This window comes from Macaca nemestrina, chromosome 14 (assembly GCF_043159975.1).
Source record: "Macaca nemestrina isolate mMacNem1 chromosome 14, mMacNem.hap1, whole genome shotgun sequence".
Lineage (NCBI taxonomy): Eukaryota > Metazoa > Chordata > Mammalia > Primates > Cercopithecidae > Macaca > Macaca nemestrina.
In genome coordinates, this window is record NC_092138.1 from 54,113,370 (window position 1) to 54,133,186 (window position 19,817).

The window sequence follows — 19,817 nt, forward strand, 5'->3', positions numbered from 1 at the left end:
ATCTGTTCTCATGCTGCTAATAAAGACATACTGGAGACTGGGTAATTTATAAAGAAAGGAAGTTTAATGGTTGGGGAGGCCTCACAATCATGGCAGAAGATGAAGGAAGAGCGAAGGAATATCTCACATGGCAGCAGGTAAAGAGAGGAATGAGAACCAAGTGGAAGGGGTTTCACCTTATAAAACCATCAGATCTCATGAGACTTATTCACTACCATGAGAACAGTATGGGGGAAACCACCCCCATGATTCAGTTATCTCCCATGGGTCCCTCATACAACACATGGAAATTATGAGAGGTATAAATCAAGATGAGATTTGGGTGGAGACACAGCCAACCCACATCACATACAAATAACTCACGTTTACAGTTTACAACAAAACAAAACAACAAGAAAGCATTTTCTTCCAGAGGAGGCATAAGTATGCATTTTAAGGTATCAGGAAAAAAGGAGAGTGTTAAGCTAAGCAGATAAATATGAGTTTATCTTTCCATTTGACCTTTCAGCAGTATATGGCACAGTTGAATACTTCCTCTCTCTTTATAATTTTCCTTGGCTTCCCCTACACAAAATTCTTGAATTTTATCCACTCTCTATCGCTATTGTTTCTTAGTTATTTTGAAGATCTTCTCCCTTTGATGGATTTTTTATTTGTTTCTATCTTACACCCTTTACAAACAAAAACTGGGCAATGTTGTCCCTTCCCATGGCTTCAATTGCTATCTAAAAACTCATGTTCCCCAAGCTTTTACTTAGAGTGTGTTGTCTCTCCTGAACATTAGCCTAGACCCACAAATTCCACTGACTATTTGATGTCTTAACTTGGATATTTGTCTGGTCCCTGAAAGGTCAACATGTTTAGAATATTTTCTCTAACCTCTTCTTCCTCTTCTGCTTTTATCAAAAACCATCACCTTTCCTTCTTTGAAACTGGCATCCAAAATGTCACCAACTCCCTTTAGTACTATCTCTAACATTACTCAGTTTCAACCACTTTCCTCCATGTCCCTCTTCAGTATGCCAAGTCATACCCTGAATGTCATCACTCACCTGAATGACTAGACTAGTCTCCTAACTGGTTAGCTTCTTTAATGCTACTCATGATTCTCTATAACTTATTCTCAACCTGGAAAGCTGAGTGAACTTACTGAAAGACAAACCTAATTTACTCTCTTCATGATTAAAACCTTCTCTCATAAGTTAAAATTAATCTTCTTAACATTACTTAAAATCTGACCCTTCTAGTTTGCATCTTTCCCTGCCTTCTGCAATGTACTTTGCTATGAACTACTTAGCAATTGCCTGAATGTATTATATTATAGTACCTTGCATCTCAAAATTTGTGTGTGTGTTTTCTTGAGCATTTTTCTTTTTAACTGGGTAGCTGCTGTATGTATTTCAAATCTGCTTCTATGTTAAAATTCCAGAAATTCTTCATGGATTATCCTTCCACCCTCACCTTCATGAAGTTGGGTTTGTGTGTCCTTGCAATGATTCTCTTAGCACACTATATTATAGTTTCCATATTTGTCTTTGTAGCATACCCAACAGTATTATCTAAGAGAGCAAGGAATAGGCCTGAATTGTTGAATATTTTACCCCCAGCACAATACTGGCACATGATCAATACTTACCCATTATTTGTTTAATGAAACATTGAAAAATAAATCAAATTAATTATTAATTCAAATACAGAATAATGAACAGAGTCATGCTAACATTGAGATGTCTTTCTCTCTATTTTTGTAATGCTGAATAACATTTCATTTGGCATAGAGAGTTACTAAAAAATGTCAAACTGAATTGTCGAATTTTAAAATCTAAAACTCATGAATCACATTTGTGGTTTTTTTTTTCTTTAACCTATCTCTTTCTCTCATGTTTAGTAAGTCTATGATTTTTCCAAGTATGTTAGTTGGAAGGTATAAAATAATCTCTTACGTCTGTTTTTACCCCTAGCAAAATTTTATACTCAGTGATCCCTGAAGGAGATTTCCTAGTGTATAGAAATTATGTTAACCTGGACTGCCATTCTGTTCTTTTAGTTCCAGATGAAGTGTGGCTCTCAGATTTCCCACAGAAAGAGAAGAGAAAGAAAATATGAGAGATGAAGGAAATGGACTAGAAGCAGTAGGAAGAGAGTTTAGTGACACAATTTTGATGATGATTTGCTATGACGTTCTTCCTTCTCCTGTGTTTCTTGACACTCTCTAACCCATAAACCAGTCCCCATATCAGTAGTGACTCTTTGTTCATGCTGAAATTTAGACTTCCCACATGGTCTACGGCAGTAACTTGCAAAGTGATTCACACAGTGACTGAGGCAGATATGTGTAATTTTTTAAGAGTTTCCTAAAGAGTCCTGATTTGTAGCCACTTTTGGGCACCATTGACCATACAGTCTCTTCTCTGCATACTGCAGACTAAGTTTCTGAGCCCCAGTGGAGAAATGTCTGAAATTTTTTGCACAGGTCACTTAGTCTTTACAATTTAGGAATTATAAGTTTATACAACTCTCAATCTATAGAAAAGAGAATTCTCTCTCTAAAAATCTATATAGAAAATTCAACTAAATACCACAAATTTTATAAGGGATGTTCTATAGGATTTGCGATCTTTTTATTGGTGTGGCAGTGTGTACATATATATATATATATATATATATATATATATATATATATATATATACACACACACCTCTGTCTTATTTTTTCTATTATATACAAACTACTTTGATACGAGCTGTACTATCTTGTTCTTTTTGTATCCCAATATCTAGCAGAATTCATAGCACACAGTAGATGCCCAACTAAAATGATTTTTAAATAAAAGGATTAATAATTTTTCTATTCATATTCTTATCCTGCTTTATACAGGGCTTTTTACCTATATTATGCCATTTAGGCCTTCAAGCTCGTAGAATTGATTCATCATTTAAAAAAACGTCAAAGTGTGTCTGGTGTCAATTCATAAAATATGGCTTTAATTGATTGTCTCTTGTAGACCTGTCTTTAGAATAGTTCTTTGTACCCACTATATGTCCTTCTCTAATATTCATGATTGGACAACATCAGTCCTTGGATGGATCACTGAATGCTATAATCATAAATTGGTAATGCATTTTGCACTAGTTGTTCATTATGCTTTGATAGTGGAAAAAGAGTTTCTTTAAAGTCTGAATGAATTATCACCAGTGGCTCTTTTTTTGCCAAGTGCCACCAACACTCAATTACCCAGGAACTGATTCTGTAGTGTTCAGGTTATACAGGCCATTACCTCTTCCCCTCTTCTTGATGTCTACCTTTGCACCATTTCACTGCTCATTAGAGTGTCTGGAGAGAAAAAAAGCACTTGAGAAGGCAAGGAAGGTGAAATAGAGGTTGGTCAATTTGTACTTGTTAGTAGCCCTGATAAAAGGGTTTTGTGAGAAATGTGATTAGTGAAAAGTAGTGGGATACAGTCTGGACTGTGTTCTCTATATGTGGGTCATATTTCTATCTTACATCATCAATTATCTTAGAACATTTATAATTTTCTCACAGTAAAAGTTGTTCAAAGACACAAAATCGGAGGTGGGCGGAGCAAGATGGCCGAATAGGAACAGCTCCAGTCTCCAACTCCCAGCGCGAGCCACACAGAAGACCGGTGATTTCTGCATTTTCAACTGAGGTACTGGGTTCATCTCACGGGGGAGTGCCGGACGATCGGTGCTGGTCAGCTGCTGCAGCCCGAGCAGCGAGAGCTGAAGCAGGGTGAGGCATTGCCTCACCTGGGAAGCGCAAGGGGGAAGGGAATCCCTTTTCCTAGCCAGGGGAACTGAGACACACAACACCTGGAAAATCGGGTAACTCCCACCCCAATACTGCGCTTTAAGCAAACAGGCACACCAGGAGATCATATCCCACACCTGGCCGGGAGGGTCCCACACCCACAGAGCCTCCCTCATTGCTAGCACAGCAGTCTGTGATCTACCGGCAAGGCACCAGCAAGGCTGGGGGAGGGGCGCCCGCCATTGCTGAGGCTTAAGTAGGTAAACAAAGCTGCTGGGAAGCTCGAACTGGGTGGAGCTCACAGCAGCTCAAGGAAACCTGCCTGTCTCTGTAGACTCCACCTCTAGGGACAGGGCAATAAAAAACGCAGCCGAAACCTCTGCAGACGCAAACGACTCTGTCTGACAGCTTTGAAGAGAGCAGTGGATCTCCCAACACGGAGGTTGAGATCTGAGAAGGGACAGACTCCCTGCTCAAGTGGGTCCCTGACCCCTGAGTAGCCTAACTGGGAGACATCCCCCACTAGGGGCAGTCTGACACCCCACACCTCACAGGGTGGAGTACACCCCTGAGAGGAAGCTTCCAAAGCAAGAATCAGACAGGTACACTCGCTGTTCAGAAATATTCTATCTTCTGCAGCCTCTGCTGCTGATACCCAGGCAAACAGGGTCTGGAGTGGACCTCAAGCAATCTCCAACAGACCTACAGCTGAGGGTCCTGACTGTTAGAAGGAAAACTATCAAACAGGAAGGACACCTACACCAAAACCCCATCAGTACACCACCATCATCAAAGACCAGAGGCAGATAAAACCACAAAGATGGGGAAAAAGCAGGGCAGAAAAGCTGGAAATTCAAAAAATAAGAGCACATCTCCCCCGGCAAAGGAGCGCAGCTCATCGCCAGCAACGGATCAAAGCTGGACGGAGAATGACTTTGACGAGATGAGAGAAGAAGGCTTCAGTCCATCAAATTTCTCAGAGCTAAAGGAGGAATTACGTACCCAGCGCGAAGAAACTAAAAATCTTGAAAAAAAAGTGGAAGAATTGATGGTGAGAGTAATTAATGCAGAAAAGGTCCTAAACGAAATGAAAGAGATGAAAACCATGACACGAGAAATACGTGACAAATGCACAAGCTTCAGTAACCGACTCGATCACTGGAAGAAAGAGTATCTGCGATTGAGGATCAAATGAATGAAATGAAGCGAGAAGAGAAACCAAAAGAAAAAAGAAGAAAAAGAAATGAACAAAGCCTGCAAGAAGTATGGGATTATGTAAAAAGACCAAATCTACATCTGATTGGGGTGCCTGAAAGTGAGGGGGAAAATGGAACCAAGTTGGAAAACACTCTTCAGGATATCATCCAGGAGAACTTCCCCAACCTAGTAGGGCAGGCCAACATTCAAATCCAGGAAATACAGAGAATGCCACAAAGATACTCCTCGAGAAGAGCAACTCCAAGACACATAATTGCCAGATTCACCAAAGTTGAAATGAAGGAAAAAATCTTAAGGGCAGCCAGAGAGAAAGGTCGGGTTACCCACAAAGGGAAGCCCATCAGACTAACAGCAGATCTCTCGGCAGAAACTCTCCAAGGCAGAAGAGAGTGGGGGCCAATATTCAACATTCTTAAAGAAAAGAATTTTCAACCCAGAATTTCACATCCAGCCAAACTAAGTTTCATAAGTGAAGGAGAAATAAAATCCTTTACAGATAAGCAAATGCTTAGAGATTTTGTCACCACTAGGCCTGCCTTACAAGAGACCCTGAAGGAAGCACTCAACATGGAAAGGAACAACCGGTACCAGCCATTGCAAAAACATGCCAAAATGTAAAGACCATCGAGGCTAGGAAGAAACTACATCAACTAACGAGCAAAATAACCAGTTAATATCATAATGGCAGGTTCAAGTTCACACATAACAATCTTAACCTTAAATGTAAATGGACTAAATGCTCCAATTAAAAGACACAGACTGGCAAACTGGATAAAGAGTCAAGACCCATCAGTCTGCTGTATTCAGGAGACCCATCTCACACGCAGAGACATACATAGGCTCAAAATAAAGGGATGGAGGAAGATTTACCAAGCAAATGGAGAACAAAAAAAAGCGGGGGTTGCAATACTAGTCTCTGATAAAACAGACTTTAAACCATCAAAGATCAAAAGAGACAAGGCCATTACATAATGGTAAAGGGATCAATTCAACAGGAGGAGCTAACTATCCTAAATATATATGCACCCAATACAGGAGCACCCAGATTCATAAAGCAAGTCCTTAGAGACTTACAAAGAGACTTAGACTCCCATACAATAATAATGGGAGACTTCAATACTCCACTGTCAACATTAGACAGATCAACGAGACAGAAAGTTAACAAAGATATCCAGGAATTGAACTCATCTCTGCAGCAAGCAGACCTAATAGACATCTATAGAACTCTCCACCCCAAATCAACAGAATATACATTCTTCTCAGCACCACATCGTACTTACTCCAAAATCGACCACGTAATGGGAAGTAAAGCACTCCTCAGCAAATGTATAAGAACAGAAATTATAACAAACTGTCTCTCAGACCACAGTGCAATCAAACTAGAACTCAGGACTAAGAAACTCAATCAAAACCGCTCAACTACATGGAAACTGAACAACCTGCTCCTGAATGACTACTGGGTACATAACGAAATGAAGGCAGAAATAAAGATGTTCTTTGAAACCAATGAGAACAAAGATACAACATACCAGAATCTCTGGGACACATTTAAAGCAGTGTGTAGAGGGAAATTGATAGCACTAAATGCCCACAAGAGAAAGCTGGAAAGATCTAAAATTGACACTCTAACATCGCAATTAAAAGAACTAGAGAAGCAAGAGCAAACACATTCGAAAGCTAGCAGAAGGCTAGAAATAACTAAGATCAGAGCAGAACTGAAGGAGATAGAGACACAAAAAACCCTCCAAAAAATCATGAATCCAGGAGTTGGTTTTTTGAAAAGATCAACAAAATTGACAGACCGCTAGCAAGACTAATAAAGAAGAAAAGAGAGAAGAACCAAATCGACACAATTAAAAATGATAAAGGGGATATCACCACCGACCCCAGAGAAATACAAACTACCATCAGAGAATACTATAAACACCTCTACGCAAATAAACTGGAAAATCTAGAAGAAATGGATAATCTCCCGGACACTTACACTCTTCCAAGACTAAACCAGGAAGAAGTTGAATGCCTGAATAGACCAATAGCAGGCTCTGAAATTGAGGCAATAATTAATAGCCTACCAACCAAAAAAAGTCCAGGACCAGATGGATTCACAGCTGAATTCTACCAGAGGTACAAGGAGGAGTTGGTACCATTCCTTCTGAAACTATTCCAATCAATAGAAAAAGAGGGAATCCTCCCTAACTCATTTTATGAGGCCAACATCATCCTGATACCAAAGCCTGGCAGAGACACAACAAAAAAAGAGAATTTTAGACCAATATCCCTGATGAACATCGATGCAAAAATCCTCAATAAAATACTGGCAGACCGGATTCAGCAACACATCAAAAAGCTTATCCACCATGATCAAGTGGGCTTCATCCCTGGGATGCAAGGCTGGTTCAACATTCGCAAATCAATAAACATAATCCAGCATATAAACAGAACCAAAGACAAGAACCACATGATTATCTCAATAGATGCAGGAAAGGGTTTTGACTAAATTCAACAGCCCTTCATGCTAAAAACGCTCAATAAATTCGGTATTGATGGAACGTACCTCAAAATTATAAGAGCTATCTATGACAAACCCACAGCCAATATCATACTGAATGGGCAAAAACTGGAAAAATTCCCTTTGAAAACTGGCACAAGACAGGGATGCCCTCTCTCACCACTCCTATTCAACATAGTGTTGGAAGTTCTGGCTAGGGCAATTAGGCAAGAGAAAGAAATCAAGGGTATTCAGTTAGGAAAAGAAGAAGTCAAATTGTCCCTGTTTGCAGATGACATGATTGTATATTTAGAAAACCCCATTGTCTCAGCCCAAAATCTCCTTAAGCTGATAAGCAACTTCAGCAAAGTCTCAGGATACAAAATTAATGTGCAAAAATCACAAGCATTCTTATACACCAGTAACAGACAAACAGAGAGCCAAATCAGGAATGAACTTCCATTCACAATTGCTTCAAAGAGAATAAAATACCTAGGAATCCAACTTACAAGGGATGTAAAGGACCTCTTCAAGGAGAACTACAAACCACTGCTCAGTGAAATAAAAGAGGACACAAACAAATGGAAGAACATACCATGCTCATGGATAGGAAGAATCAATATCATGAAAATGGCCATACTGCCCAAGGTAATTTATAGATTCAATGCCATCCCCATCAAGCTACCAATGAGTTTCTTCACAGAATTGGAAAAAACTGCTTTAAAGTTCATATGGAACCAAAAAAGAGCCCGCATCTCCAAGACAATCCTAAGTCAAAAGAACAAAGCTGGAGGCATTACGCTACCTGACTTCAAACTATACTACAAGGCTACCGTAACCAAAACAGCATGGTACTGGTACCAAAACAGAGATATAGACCAATGGAACAGAACAGAGTCCTCAGAAATAATACCACACATCTATAGCCATCTGATCTTTGACAAACCTGAGAGAAACAAGAAATGGGGAAAGGATTCCCTATTTAATAAATGGTGCTGGGAAAATTGGGTAGCCATAAGTAGAAAGCTGAAACTGGATCCTTTCCTTACTCCTTATACGAAAATTAATTCAAGATGGATTAGAGACTTAAATGTTAGACCTAATACCATAAAAATCCTAGAGGAAAACCTAGGTAGTACCATTCAGGACATAGGCATGGGCAAAGACTTCATGTCTAAAACACCAAAAGCAACGGCAGCAAAAGCCAAAATTGACAAATGGGATCTCATTAAACTAAAGAGCTTCTGCACAGCAAAAGAAACTACCATCAGAGTGAACAGGCAACCTACAGAATGGGAGAAGATTTTTGCAATCTACTCATCTGACAAAGGGCTAATATCCAGAACCTACAAAGAACTCAAACAAATTTACAAGAAAAAAACAAACAACCCCATCAAAAAGTGGGCAAAGGATATGAACAGACATTTCTCAAAAGAAGACATTCATACAGCCAACAGACACATGAAAAAATGCTCATCATCACTGGCCATCAGAGAAATGCAAATCAAAACCACAATGAGATACCATCTCACACCAGTTAGAATGGCGATCATTAAAAAGTCAGGAAACAACAGGTGCTGGAGAGGATGTGGAGAAATAGGAACACTTTTACACTGTTGGTGGGATTGTAAACTAGTTCAACCATTATGGAAAACAGTATGGCGATTCCTCAAGGATCTAGAACTAGATGTACCATATGACCCAGCCATCCCATTACTGGGTATATACCCAAAGGATTATAAATCATGCTGCTATAAAGACACATGCACACGTATGTTTATTGCGGCACTATTCACAATAGCAAAGACTTGGAATCAACCCAAATGTCCATCAGTGACAGATTGGATTAAGAAAATGTGGCACATATACACCAAGGAATACTATGCAGCCATAAAAAAGGATGAGTTTGTGTCCTTTGTAGGGACATGGATGCAGCTGGAAACCATCATTCTTAGCAAACTATCACAAGAACAGAAAACCAAACACCGCATGTTCTCACTCATAGGTGGGAACTGAACAATGAGATCACTTGGACTCAGGAAGGGGAACATCACACACCGGGGCCTATCATGGGGAGGGGGGAGGGGGGAGGGATTGCATTGGGAGTTACACCTGATGTAAATGACGAGTTGATGGGTGCAGCACACCAATATGGCACAAGTATACATATGTAACAAACCTGCACGTTATGCACATGTACCCTACAACTTAAAGTATAATAAAAAAAAAAATATTCATATAAAAAAAAAAGACACAAAATCTGTCTCTTATTCTTTTCATAAAACAATTTAATGACACACTATAGATGTGTGTTCTCTTATATTTGGGACACTAAGTTTGTGCTATTTAATACATTTAAAAATACCATATATGTGATAGGTAGGACCATCCTAGAACCCGTACTTTCTATTGCACTTTAGAATACTTGGTTAGAGCATGGTGAGCTGAATAGAGCTGCCATTCTTGACTTTTTTATCCAAAGAAGCTATCTTTTGATCCAAGGAACTTTGTTTCATCTTCTGGAAGTCCCAATTATAACTTAGTTTGCATGTCTTCCTGCAATTATCATGGATAAAATATGTTGTGAATTTTGATTTTGGGCACAAATAAAGAATGTGCTTAAATAATAGTTAAATCCATGTGCCTTCATTCATTTTGTCTTCTGACTGGAGAGAGGGAATTCCTGTGTCTCTTTCTCATAGTCTGATGTAAATGATCATTCAGGTGACCTTTATATTTAGCAAAAATGTGAGTTGAACATGAATGTTAGGTGTAGTTTATGATTCATGAGATAATTTAAGAAGAAATGGTGAATAAAGCAGTGACTACCTTTTTCTCTAAATCATCTGGGAAAAAACACGGGACACATTTATTTTCTTCATGTTTGGATTCTGAATTATGAAATCGCTGCTGTGTTGTAATATAGGTTTTCTCTTAATCATCATTGTCCTTTAAAGTTCATTTTTTATAATTGAATATTCTAAAATGTTGCACGACATCCTTATCGAAAATGTTAGGAAAATGACCAGAAAATATTCCAGAAGTCCATGCAACTCACTTCTGGAGAAGAGTCACTAGGATTTTACAAGGTTTATACTTCTCTTTGGAAGTGCTACATATATTTCTGTTTTTTCAGATACATGGAAATGTAAGCTGGATGGTCTCAAATTATTTTTTAACAATATTTCGGTATGTTCTGCTTAAACAGTAGTTTTATTCATCTTATCTTTTCCTTTCTAATATATTTTAAAAAACTCCTCAAATGTTTAAGTTATCTTTTAATTTTTCTTTTTTTATCTCTGTTATAATTTGCTCTTTGCAGAACTTGTCTGCTTTAAAAATGTATGCATTGCTGTATATATATATATATATTTATAAACACTATATATTTACACACACACATATACATTTATACACACACAAGTATGTATTTCAGGTAGTTTGAGATAATCTGGGTTTATCTCAAGCCCGTTAGTTGTAAGGTAATGAACATAAGCACTGGAACTTACACAGATGAGCAAATCATAAAACCAAGTGTCAAACTTAAGTAGCTAGGAAACAAAGCTCTTCAATTTTTTTTTTTTTTTTTCATGAGGACTAAGCTGGTAATCAGTCATCGCCTCTCTTTTTCCTTTACATGACTGGAACAGTGATGTTGCACATCTTAGGTTTTACTCTCCTTTTGCCTATTCTATCCCTGTTCAACAAATATTTCTTCACTACCAAGTTCATATGTAATTCTTCCTCTTAACATCCACAGAGAAATTTCACTTTTGCTTGATATACTGTTTGTATCACCTCAACCTTAACTTATTCAGTGTTATATTTCCTTACATGTTTAGTACAGCATTCCTTAAAGTGTTCTATAGAACAGTTATTCTATAATACAGTCTCGTAGCAAACAGTTTCAAGGCTAAATGTGACAAGTGCTATATACTTCGTACGTTTCTTTGACATTTATAACAAATGTTAGCGTATTATAAGATGTGAAGCATCCTGCAACAAATCAATCTAACTTAACTTTGTAGCAATCTTCATTTTATGTTTTTTTAACTTTTTTTTTTTTAAAGTATCTGATAATGTCTTATGTAGACTTTGGTATATGCTAATTTTGGGTGCGATAAAGAAAACTTTTCTTAATTATCAGATTGGTTATTTCAGATATCTATATTAAAAGTTAATGTCTTTCACATTATTTTAATATAAAAAAGACTTTTCTTCTTACAACTTGATTTTTACCAAACTCTTTTACCAAATAGTTATAAACATAGCAACTCCACTTTTCTCCCAATGAATAGGTAGGGTTGTAGACTCCTCTGGTAGATCACACATAAACTGGTAGTTCTTTTTAATTAATTTTTAAATTTTTAATTTCTGTTGGTACATAGTAGGTGTATATACTTATGGGGTATATGAGATGTTTTGATACGGGCATGCTATGTGAAATAATCACTTCATGGATAATGGGGTATCCAGCTCTTCAAGTATTTATCTTTTGAGTTACAAACAATCCAATTATTCTTTTAGTTATTTTAAAATGTTCAGTTATTATTGATGATACTCACTCTGTTGTGCTATCAAGTAGAAAGTCTTATTTATGTTTTCTAACTTTTTTTTTTTGAATGTTAACCATACCCACCTTCTCTCCAGCCCTCATTACCCTCCTCAGCCTCAGGTAACCATGCTTCTACTCTCTGTCTCCATGAATTCAATTGTTTTGATTTTTAGATCCTACAAATAAATGAGAATGTGCAATGTTTGTCTTTCTGTGACTGGCTTATTTTCACTTAACATAATGACCTCCAGTTCAATCCATGTTATTGCAAATGAAGGATTTCATTATTTTTATGGCTGAACAGTACTCCATTGCATAAATGTACTACATTTTCTTTATCCATTCATCTGTTTTGGACATTTTGGTTGCTTCCAAATCTGAGCTATTATGAACATTGCTGCAACAAATGTAAGAGTGCAGATATCTCTTTGATGTACTGTTTTCCTTTCTTTGGGTTATATACCCAGCAGTGGGATTGCTGGATCATATGGCAAACCTATTTTTAGTTTTTTGAGGAACCTCCAAACTGGTCTCCACAGTGGTTGTACTAATTGACATTCATACCAACACTGCATACGGTAAACTGGTAGTTCTTATTAAGAATTAGGTAACTATTCTGAGCGCAATAAAAATTCATTAAAAAGTGCCATTTTGAACAAAAGCGTAATTCAATTATTAAAATAAAACAAAGAAAATGCCAACCAGAAGTTATTAGATGCAGTGAGGAGAATGGTCTAGTGTGAAAATTAAGGGAAAAAAAATGAAGAAGGTCAAAAATGAGGCTATTTTAATAATCTAGGAGAAAGTTTCAGGTTGTGTGGAATAAGGTGTAGGTGATGTAAACTGAAATAAGTGAATAGATTTTAAAGATGTATAGGAGGTAAAAGAAACCAGGTGAAGCAATTAAATATAGAGTAATAGTGAGAAAGATAAAGGTGGGGTGCTACTATATTTCTAGCTTGAAAATGTTGATTAGAATTAGAGAAGTACTGGGATTGGAGGGGGTATGGCATGCACAAAACTGTGCTTTAATTTTTGACCAAGTTGAATCACAGTTGACTTTAATAATTCAGGGTGAAGTTGTTAAATAGGCAATCAGATATATTGACTTTTTTTTTCTCAATAGAGAAAAAATGAAAACAAGTGAATTCATTAGAATATAGATGGCAATTTAAGTCAGGACCATGTGTGAGATTATTTAATATTTAAAAATAAGCAAATAGATAATTTAATTTATTTTTTAACTTCATTTTCTTTTCACATGCCATGAGATTATTGAGCTACACTAACAAACACCACATTTCTTGCTATTAGTGACTAACCTCCTATGAAGATTTGTATTCAGCTAAGTGGTAATTATCTCCTAAAATACACCAAAATGTTTCTAACCTGGTGATTTTAATGTTTGATTTTAATACTTGTTATCAGTGCATTCAGCAGAGATGATTGCCAGTTCCTGGAAATAAGTTTTCATACACTCAAACACCTTTGCTCTGTTTTAAATCTAATTTCTCTATGTATGTACTATCTATGATGCCCTCTTGCCTACTCAAGGACATCATTACAGATTTTCCTCTTTTTTTTGCCTACATTATCATTTTTTCCTCTCTGCTAGATCAGCATGTGTGTGGTTTTGCACTGGATTAATTTGGCTAAGCTGTAAATAAGTTTGCAGGTTAGTGTTGATCAAGAGAGATTTGCTTGAGATTTAGAAGGTTGAAGTGATGCATAAAATGTTATTATCTGAAGGTCAGTGGGAATAAATGTGGTGAAAGACATGTGCATAGATACCAGTAGGTTTCAGATTTCCTCTTCTCTTCCTTCTTATGTGAAACAGATGCAGAGGTTCTTGTAGGTTTCAGCTTGCCTACCTCTCCTCTTCTAAGCACTTCTTTCTGGCTACCAGTCCTGTTGACCACCAGTAGCCTGAGGCCCAAAACCATGTGCAAAAGTTGTAGATTTCATAATCTTCTCCATTAGCTCTCTCTTGTGGTCCCACTCAAACAGCTGGATGTGCCTGGCTTTCCCGATTTCCTCTTAAATTCTCAGTGTCCAACCACTCCAGTATTTTGGAAGGCTGGTTAGTTATTTAGTTTCATTTTAACCTCCAACTTCCCCTTTTGGATGCCTACTTCCTCAGATTCTCTCATAAATATGTAAAGTTTTATTCCTAGAATCATTTATTGTATAATATTCTTAGTGGTTTTCTTTCCCTGAGTGAATCTCGATTGATGAAGTATATAATTACGTTGCTCTAGTATTAATGGGGAGAAATCCTGAATTGCTCTTCCAGTTACAACCACATTTCATTACTTTTCCTTGGGTCAAAATTTCTTGAAAAGGTTTTTATACTTGCCTTCTCCAAATCTCTTATTCTCTCCCAACCTATTCTTTCATTTCTATCATATCACAGAAATAATTGCATCAAGGTCAATTACGATATCCACACTTCCAAATCAAATGGTCAATTTTATGCCTTCTGTTACTTGAACTATCAGCAGCATTTGATGAAGTTGATTACTCCATCCTCCTTGGCATACTTTATTCACTTGTCTTCTAGAATACTGTACTTTTTTGGTTTTTCTCTTATCTTGCTAGTTACTATTCCTCAGTCTTTTGTCATAATTTCTTTTGTTACCCACACTCTCTTAATAGTTGAGTGCCTCAGGGATCAATCCTTGGTCCTCTTCTCTTCTCTGTGAAGGCTGACTCCTTTAGTGATCTAATCCTGTCTACTTACTGATGATGCCTCAAATTTTATATCCAACCCAGAATATCTCAAAATACAGACTAGTGTATCCAACTCCATATTCAGTATCTCCACTTGGATATCTAACAATCATCTCTAAATCAACATATCCCAAACCCCTATTTGGACTCTTTTTCCACACTCAGATCTATCTGTAGCCTTCTCCATTTCGTCTGATGGAAGCTCTATCCTCTCTGTCATTCTATTCAAAAACTCTAGTTTAATCATCTTAACTATTCTCTTTCTCTCACATCTGAAATGACTAGAAAATTGTGTTGACTCAACCTTTAAAATATATCTAGTATTCAAACACACACTCTGCACCACTGCTCTTGGTGGAGTCACCATCTTTTCACCCGAGGTTACTTTAGTAGGCTTTTATCAGAATTCTGACAATTCTTACAAATTTGTATATCTGCAGTTTATTATAAGCACAACAGCCATATGCCCTTTAAAAACATAAGATACATCACTCATTCCCGCACTCAAAACTCAGCTGGTCTCCATTTTTAGTCAAAATAAAGCTAAAAGTCTTACAATGGCCCACAAGATCCTACAGATAGTGAGGCTTCCTCACTTATCTCTTTGTCCTCATCCCCTACTTCTGTGCTACAACGTCATATCCTTCTTTACCGTCCCTCGATCATGCTACCTTCTGGCTTTTGATTCAATTGATAATTCATTTCTCTTAAAATATCCATTTGTTTAACTTCCCCACCTCTTGTACACATTTACAGAAATCTGATTTTCTTAATAACACCTTTTCTGACAAACCTAATGCTACCTACCCTGTCCCAATGCTGACACTTGAATGCCCCTTTCAACTAGTCAATTTTTTTCTTTGTATATAGCATTTATCACTGTGAATACAAGATTCAATTTACTTACTCATTATACTTTTTAATTTTCTGCCTATCTCAGCTAAATATTAAATTATATTTGGATAGATTCTTCATCTGTCTTGGTCATTGATATATGCCAAGTGCCTACAATGGTGTCTGACTCCAAATAGGTACTCAGCAAAGATGTGCCATGAGATTTTTGTTAAAGACACTCTTATTACAGCAGCCTTTGGATATTAGCTCTAATAATATTTTTCTTGGTATGTAAGAGATATAATACAATCTCTATTTTCAGTATCTTTTGCTTCTTGATTTATGAAGTTGTCTTCTATGTAATTTAGGAATGCTTTGATATTGCTTATTTGTCACTATTATCCTAACCCTGAAAAAATATAGGGGAGTTGGAAATCTCCTTTGAATATGAGAAAGAACAATTTAGAATGTAGAAAATGTTGACTTATAGGTTTTCATTGTTACTCACCTTTCATACCGATGTTCCTTTCATATGGCTGGCCAATAGCCATCATAGCTTTTTCTGTATTATTTTATTCCTTACATTATTAGCTGAAGTGCTTTACCATAACACTATTCATTGTCAAATTGTACCTCTCTGATATTGTAAATACTTTTGATACACTCTCCTACCATTCTCTTTGTTAACACTCCAATAATGGAATGAACCCTCGAGGTTCTGGTTATGCCCACTAGGTTATGACCTCCTCTCCATGTAAGCACTTTTAATGTTCTCAACCATATGCCATATGCCATACATTTGTGCTTTGCCACCTCAGTAAGTGAATAACATTTGTCTCTCAATGAAGAGAAAAAAATGTAATTCTGCATTATTTTAAATCTAGAAAACATATAGCTGTATATTTGAGTTAAATATCTATGACCTATTTTACCTATAGCAAAACCACTTAGTGTGTTTTAATATTTCTAAGCTTTTGGAGAGTAAGAGAAGAACATTGTAAAAGAGGAAATTTTAGTAATTAAAACTAAAATGACAAATTGGGAATATTTTAATTATTTCTTAAATGCGAATTATATGGCAAATATTTTCTAAGTGGTAATGATAATTAAAATGAAGGTGAATATTAGAATTGATTCATCTCTGGAGGGGAAGTAGAAAAAAATTCTAATAGCACCATACACAGACTCTAATCATTCTATGTTGGACTATTCTTGTAGTTCACTTTTTTTTTTTTGTAAGACAGTCTCACTCTGTTGCCAGGCTGGAGTGCAGTGGTGCAATCTCTGCTCACTGCAACCTCCGCCTCCCAGTTTCAAGTGATTCTCCTGCCTCAGTCTCCCGAGTAGCTGGGATTATAGGCGCCTGCCAGCTCGCCCAGTTAATTTTTTTTGTGTTTTTACTAGAGACGGGGTTTCACCATGTTAGCTGGTCTGTGTTGAACCCCTGACCTCAGGTGATCCACCCGCCTCAGCCTCCCAAAGTGCTGGAATTACAGGAGCGAGCCACTGCGCCCATCCATAGTTCACATTTTTATTGAACCATTTCTTTCCCAACCTTAGCAATGGCTGTTGCCTCTTACATCGCATAGGTCAGCCAGGCCCAGTTGCTGTCAGTTTCTCCAGTAGACTTGGTGGTTGCATGCCAGACATTGTTCTTACTATTCCAAATAACCTTTCTGACTTTACCTACAATTGCCCCCGTTTTTTCTGTTTGCTGGCACTTATTTATCTTTTAAATTTAAGTGTTGGTTTTTTTTTCCTGACGTCTACTGGGGAAAAGTGGTAATTCTTCCCTTTGGAAACTTCACATAATTAACTAGATAATAGTGAGTGCATATAGCTTATTTCTTTTTCCCAATTAGACTACATCTCTTAAAGGAAGTTGCAATATCTTTGTTGTCATAATATGTCCAGAACATAGCACATGCAAGATATGGTGTAGTTATTTAGTTAAGTCTTCAGGTGACTGATATAATGGCTGAATGAGAAAACCATGAAATAATAAAGAAAATAAAGAATAAGTTGAACAATTCTGGGTTGCATAGAGAAGACTAGATGTGATTGATACAATTAGCACTGACTTTCCCTTAAAGTATACAAAGATGCAAAAATGGTCACAGCATTTTAAAATAAACTCAAATAACTATCTTGAAAGAAAATAGGGAAACTGTGTTGATTCTTCAGTATGCCCTGAGGTCTAAATGAAAAAAAAAACCCAAGATGCAAAGAAACCATAACCTGATAAACTAAGCAAGCTTTCAATTCACTGGAAACTATCTTTGGTTTGAACCAAGATTTCTGGTCCATTATTAGCAGCAGCTTATTTCTGTCTGTATTCATTTAAAGACTAACCTCCCAGTACAAACAAGATAAAGAAGGGAATGAGTGAGAGCCTGGATACTTGGATGCTTCTTTAAAAGCATTAGGAAAAAAAAAAAAAAAAAGCTTCAGAAACAGGGATAGAACACAAGAGTGTTGGGATTACATATGCCAGGAAAGGTCTTGAATGTTTTATGTGGCTAGGAGATAGAGCAACTGCATTTTATTCTCTTGGTTCATTAGATAAACTGCATTTTGAGCCAAAAAAAAAAAAAGATCCATTGATAGTTTTGTGGACCAAGAGTTGTTGCATGTTTGTTAAGTCTCATCAACTGCGCTAGATCCTATACAGAGCAACTTGACATTCAGAATAGATTATAAGATCCAGAAATTGTTAGTATGTCTCTTGTATGAAGAGTAAGTGAACAAATGACACTTCACTCACACTTTCGTCATCAGACCCTAAACTGATACAGATTTTGCCCACTCAAAGAGATGGAAATAAAACCTTTAAAATGGGGAAGGGATATGCTAATGAGAGAGAAAAACAATATTTCCCTGAAGACCAAAAAAAAAAAAACACAAATATCTGAAAAATGACTTTTTATGAGAAGTAGATGGAGACTTGAGGAGACATCTGCATGGGGAGATCTAAAACATGGAGTAGACAGAAATCAAGGAGGAGAATTAACTTGAGCATCAGAGAATAAATCTTCCCCCTTATTTTAAATTCACCATTGAATGAACAAAATAATACAAAAATAGAAGGAAAATTCAGCATTTTTAATGGAAAACATGGGAGGATGCCATCTATATGCCAGAAACATCAAGGATGGGGCTATATTAAATGAAGACAATGGGGAGTCCCTTACAAGTCTTTTCTAGGGAAAGTAATATGGGATGATAAGAACTAAGCAGAGATGGTCATGGCAGAAACTAATTAATATTTTCCTAATCAATTATATTAAGACTGTAGTTGAAGATGGGTTTTTAAACATAATGAGGGAAATATATAAATTCTTTATGACTATAGAACAGCAGTATTCAGAAGGTTACTTAGAGAAAACAAAAGCAGGCATGTCTGTTTCAAGCAGAGTGATTACAGGGTATTTCCAGACATAGAAGCAATAGGAATAGGGGACAGAGACCCAGGAAGTTGGACAGACACCCCATGTGGAAAATGGAGAATAGAGCAGAGTAAAATAATTTTAAAAGCTAGCTCCTATCACAGAAAATTTACCCATCAGAAAGGACAATATGACTATAATGGCTCTAAATGAGACAAGCAGTTATCTCACAAAAGGAATAAACTTGCATTAAGCCAGTTTTCAGCTAGAGATCTGAAAAGAGCTTTAAATAGCTTCTAAGAAAACACTAAGAGGATCAAAGTAAAATTCATACTTGTAACTGCTAGTCTAGAATGTGCTTTCTCTTCAATTATGTGTAAACAAAACAACACTGAACAGAAACTTTTATATGAAAGATAAATGTAACACCTGAGGTAAGGCAAGAGTAGTTTTGAGAAAAAAAATTATGAGAGTTAAATATTTTAAAAGAAATTTCATGTTGTGTTCCTAAAATAATTTTAAAAATATGGACTCTGAAATAACTCAGGTTCAGATCAAGAAAAAGGAAAAAAATACACTAGTAGATAGCTCTTTACAGGAAAGAATAAAAACAGCCATAAAATTATAATAGCAGGATTAAAGACTGAAACAGAAACAATAATGGTAAGAAAATCAGACAAGTTATATGTGAATGGAAAAAGCTTAAGAGGCTTTCATAGAATGTATAAGGAAAGAAAGAAAGAGATGAAATAAACAAAGGAGAGGCTGAGGAAGAAGCAGAGAATAAAGATCTAAAATATGAATAATTATTTCTTTCTGAAGAAAAGGCCAAAG